A 6000-nucleotide genomic window follows, 5' to 3' on the forward strand; every position below is an offset into this window, starting at 1 on the left:
GAAGGAATGGATTACAATGAAACCTTTGCACCGGTAGCTAGAATTGAGGCAGTCAGATTATTTTTGGCTTTTGCAGCACATAAGAATTACAAAGTATATCAAATGGATATTAAATGTGCATTTTTGAATGGAGATCTTGAAGAAGAAGTGTACATTGAACAACTTGATGGATTTTCTTTGACAGATGACAAAGATATGGTTTGCAGGTTAAGAAAAGCTTTGTATGGATTAAAACAAGCTCTAAGAGCTTGGTATGCAAGATTGGATAAGTATCTTTTGAAGATTGGTTTTTCTAAAGGTAATACAGACAACAATTTATATTATAAAATGACTAATGATGACATCTTAATTATAGAAGTATTTGTTGATGACATAATCTTTGGAGGAGAAAATGGATTATGTAAAGAATTTTCTATTAAAATGCAACAAGAATTTGAAATGTCTATGATTGGAGAAATAAAATTCTTTTTAGGATTGCAGATTTCATAGACTGATAAATGTATATTCTTGAGTCAATCCAAGTACTTAAAAGAGTTAGTAAAGAAATTTGGGATGGAGAACTCTAAACCGGTAAGCACACCTATGACAACAAATGACAAATTATCACTAAGGGATGAATCTACACCTGTTAATCCAACTAGATACAAATCTATGATAGGAGGTTTACTGTATTTGGCACAAACCAGACCTAATATTATGAATGCAGTATGTATTGTTTCAAGATTTCAAAGTAATCCTAGAGAAAATCATGAATCAACAGTAAAAAGGATTTTCTGATACTTAAAAGGCACTATAAATCTTAGATTATGGTATCCTAGAGATGAAAACTTTGAATTATGTGCATACACAGATGCAAATTGGGTAGGAGATGTGGATGATAGAAAAAGCACCACCGACGGAGCATTCTTTCTTGGAAACAACCTAGTTTCTTGGTTGAGTAAGAAACAAAGTTGTACATCTTTATCAATAGCAGAATCAGAATATGTTGTAGCAGCAACTAACTGTACACAGGTACTATGGCTTAAGCAAATGTTGAGAGACATAAAGGTAAAATGCAAGGAACCTATTACTATCTATTGTGATAACACTGCAATAATTGATATATCTAAGAATCTGATATTGCATTCTAAAACCAAACATGTTTCTATCAAATTGAATTTTTTAAGAGGAAATGTTGAAGCAAAGGAAATAAAACTGGTTTATCTGAATACTAAAGAGTAGATTGTAGATATCTTTACTAAACCTCTTTCTTAGGAGACTTTTGAATATCTCAGAGATCAGCTTGGGGTCATACCCTCACCGGTAGAGACTTAGGAAGTTGATGATTGCCATCAACTGACAGAATTAACAGAGAAATCTTTTATTCCAGTCTTTTGATGGGAAGCTACTTCTCAGGGGGAGTAGTTGGTATACTAAATTGATTGGTATTTTGAATATGAACTTGGCTTGGTAAGATGTTTTTGGTAAGAACTTTGGCAATTGATGTCAAAGGGGGAGAGATTGGTATGGAAAAACACAAGGAAAACACATGTTGCTCCCAAGGGGAGAGATTGTTGTTTGGGAGAGATTATTACTCTCTGTATCCGTATTTTGATTTCTGGTTATGATCTCTTTTTGGAGATTGTTGGTTTTTGGTATTTGGCATTTCTGTTTGGGCACTTTGATGGTTTTTCCATCTTGTGTTGCCATCAATGTCAAAGGGGGAGATTGTTGGTATTTTGGTATGGTTTTTTCATTGATGTCAACACCTACTAAACACTTATGAACTCTGGCACTTTGGACAATCGGCAACATTCACTGGCAAGCAAGTGACTCATGCACACTTACCGGTATTTGGTACACTGGCAATGATCATTGGCACTTGGAATAATATGGAAAACACTTGGTTATGTTGAAGACATTGTGTGGACACTTTGTTTTGGAGTTTTTTTTATTGGTACATTAGCATTTGCATATTTGTTGTTACCAGCAAATAGGTCCAAGTTACACTGGTAGGTTTATCTTTTCTAGATCACCATGACATGCTAAGGAGATGATTAATTATTGTTGTAAATGCATTAAGCCAACATGTTGAATCAGTTATTGCATCGGATATTGTATTATTTGTAAAAAAATTTTATTGTAATATCTTGTAGAGCCGACCTACTAAAATTGGTCTTAGGGTATGGTATAAATGTAAGATCTTATTTGTAAGATCAAGTGTGGAATGCGAAAAAGGATTGTGTGAAGGTATATGCGAGAATAAGTAGAGCTATACATGCAGACATCATTTAAAGATTGAAGGAAGGTTTTTGTGAAGACAATCAGAACTCACCGATAATGAATCCAGCATATGAAGATGCTATTTTGTGCAGTACATTCTTATTGGATTTAATCATCCAACTATAGTCAGTGTGACTCCCATTTTGTGATTGAGCAGTGGGCTCTAGGCACTTGGCCTTTCTGCATGTGCAGACCCCATTTATGTACACTTACTATCTGCAGTAGTATCATCTGATTGTGGGTAAGGTTTCCCACCGTGGTTTTTCCCCTTACAGGGTTTCCACGTACAAATATTGGTGTTATGTGTTGTGGATGACTTTGTCTTTATGTTTCATGCACTAATCCTTACCGGTATAGCAATTAACTTTTAAAAATATCTATCGGCTTATTAAACCAGTTTACTGGTATTAAACATTAAGTTGGTTAAGTAGTTTGGTTTGAATTTATTTGACAACTGATTCACCCCTCCCCCCCCTCTTAGTTGCCTCTGGGACCTAACATCTCAGATATTGAACTACCCCTAGAAAACTCTATGTCACAATGAAATTCTTGGATCACTTCAAAATAGCTTCCACTTTTACTAAATTCCTAATAATAGATGGATCCTTGTCTGATAAATTTTGATCTCATCTACTCCATAGAATTGGCTAATCTTTGATCTCAGCCTTAGACAACTATTTAGTGTATTTGGTGACTACCCTTTTATAAAGTTAAATGAATATTTGCCTATGTAATCAACAATATGAATATAAACAAAAAAAATCTTATTTCTATAATCATGGGTTAAACTCTATTTTATTTACTCTATATATCTCTATGCTAATTTTTTCAAAATATCTTGTACTTTTGGTTTGTTCATTTTTTCCCAAACGATTTTTGTTGCTATGATATAAAGCATTGCAATTATGGAATATGATTTGATAAGATTTCTAAAATATTGAATTTACCCTACAAAACACCTTGCCTCAATCATAATGAAATTCAATGGTAATGATCACTAGATGTTTTTTATTCCTTTCCTTTATATCTGTTAATGTGAGTGGTGCGGGAGCACCCTCATGCTCGCAATGATCAAATTTGGTTTTTTGTCCTTTTTTGTTTTCTTTCATCTAAATAAGATCATTTGGGACCATTAATGATCATTTGGAGTCATTTGTGAAAGTTTGGGGTCATTTGGATAAAAGATGTAAAAGTTGCTCAGTTGTTACCAAAAAGGCTCAGTTGTTGTCAAAGTTGCTCAATTGTTGTCAAAGTTGTCAAAGTTTGGTGTTGGATGATGCAAACCACTTGTGTGATCATAAATATGCATCTTCAACATGACCCAAGGGTTAAAGTAGGATAGGCGAAAACCGTCAGATGCATGCAATGCAAAGTTGCAAGATAGGCTAAATTTGATTCCATTCATTGTGGGTATGAACCAGTAGAATGAGCACGTCTAGATGGGTAGGTTTATGGTAGGAATTCTCCTATTGTGCCTCCCAACTCGCTGGAACATCTAGAGCCATACCCTATCGATGCGATCTCTCAAGTGCCCCAAGTCCAAAAAATTGTCAAATTTTGACGGACTATTTCTCACAATCTAGGATGCATACAATTAATCTGTTTGAACCTATAGGGTCATGTGAATCCCATCTACAATTACCTATGTCTATTTTTGAAGACTCAAATCCATTTTCACATGCTAGCATTTTTTAGTTGGTGCGAAAATCGTCAGATGCATGCAATGCAAGGTTGCAAGATAGGCTAAATTTGATTACGTTCATCGTGGGTATGAACCAATAGTACGAGCATGTCTGAGTGGTCATATTTAAAGTAGGCATGCTCCTATTGTGCCTCCTAGCTCATTGGAATGTCCAAAGCCATACCCTATCGGCGTGATCTCTCAAGTGCCCTAAGTCCAAAAAATAGTCAAACTTTGACAGACTATTTCTCGCAATCCAGGATGCATACGATTGATCTATTTGAACCTATAGGTTCATGTGAGCCTATATACAATGACCTATCTCAATTTTGGAAGACTTAGAGCCATTTTCACACGGTAGTATTTTATCAGTTGGTGCAAAAATTGTTAGATGCATGCAATGCAATGTTGCAAGATAGGCTAAATTTGATTTTGTTTGTCATGGGAATGAACAAGCAACATGATCATGTCTAAGTGGGCAGGTTTACAATAGGCATTCTCTTGTTGTGCCTCCCAACTTGCAGGAACATCTAGAGCCATACCCTACCAACGCGATCTCTAAAGTGCCCTAAGTCCAAAAAATTGTCAAACTTTGACAAACTATTTCTCGCGATCTAGGACACATACTATTGAAATGTTTGAACCTATAGGGTCTTGTGAGGCCCATCTAGAATGACCTATCTCATTTTTTGAAGACTTGGAGCCATTTTCACATGGTAGCATTTTTTCAGTTGTTGTGAAAATCGTAAGATGCATGCAATGCAAGGTTGCAAGATAGGCTAAATTTGATTTTGTTAGTTGTGGGTACGAACTAGCAACATGACCACATCCAGGTAGGTAGGTTTATGGTAGACATGCTCCTGTTATGCCTCCCAACTCATTGGAACTTCCAGATCCATACCCTACTGACACGATCTCTCAAGTGCCCTAAGTCCAAAAAATTATCAAACTTTGACAGACTGTTTCTCACAATACAGGATGCATATGATTGATTTGTTTGAACCTATAAGGTCACGTGAGGCCCATCTACAATTACTCAGAATGGCCAAAATGAAGCATATGGCCACCTTGGTGCCCCTGCACCACATACTCATGTACGGTAGGTATACGCATGTACTCATAAATAGTCATAAATTAGGTCATGTATTCATAAATAGTCATACAAAATTTCAAGTATAATAAAAAATACAAAATGCATCACAAAATTCCATTTATGCATATATTTACATATACAAAAATTTGCCTCTAAATATGGACAAATCAGCTCTTGTCCATTTAAATATACAAAAAAATTATTTGCAAATTAGCTCATGGGCATTTATATATACTCTGGCATTTAAATATGCAAAATCCAACTTATGGTCATCTAAATATACAAAAATTGGCATTTAAATATGTACAAATCAGCTCATGGCCATTTAAATATACAAAATTTTGTCTCTAAATATGCACAGATTAGCTCATGGGCATTTATATATACAAAAAATGAACATAGAAAAATTCGCCAGAGATATATACAAAATTCTCAAAATCATTCTACCCTGAACCGTAGAATCATTGTAATGCTCCAACAATTGAACACTTGTAGATGACCCAAAATCAATCAAGTGAGCCTTCTGGATTGGCTCTAACCTGTATTATGTCAAGTATTGCCTAGTGGTCGACTTCATGAACTTTCCATAAATTCTTGTTATGAGGTCTACCACGATACTTAATCAATTGAATATTTGTTGCAACAACAAGGTTGGAGAAATGAATAATATGTCTATGTGTTTCAAAGTCCTCCAACAACCAAACATCAAAATTCTTGATAGGGTATCTCCTAAGTCATGTGCCTATCATGACACTAGACCCTATTGGGTACTCAATACCCTCTCTGTCAATGATTGTGGTTGTCAATTTTCTTTTAGGCTCAATAAAACAACACAAAAAGTAATTTGTTCCTTCTTCATTGTTCTCTTCTACAAAAACTGCGTACATATGACCTGAATTTTATAGAATGATAATTAATACAAAAAATAATGTGTGATGTAACAAAAAGAGCCAAAAAAAATTCC

Source organism: Cryptomeria japonica, chromosome 11 (genome assembly GCF_030272615.1).
Source record: "Cryptomeria japonica chromosome 11, Sugi_1.0, whole genome shotgun sequence".
In the NCBI taxonomy this organism is placed as follows: Eukaryota; Viridiplantae; Streptophyta; class Pinopsida; order Cupressales; family Cupressaceae; genus Cryptomeria; species Cryptomeria japonica.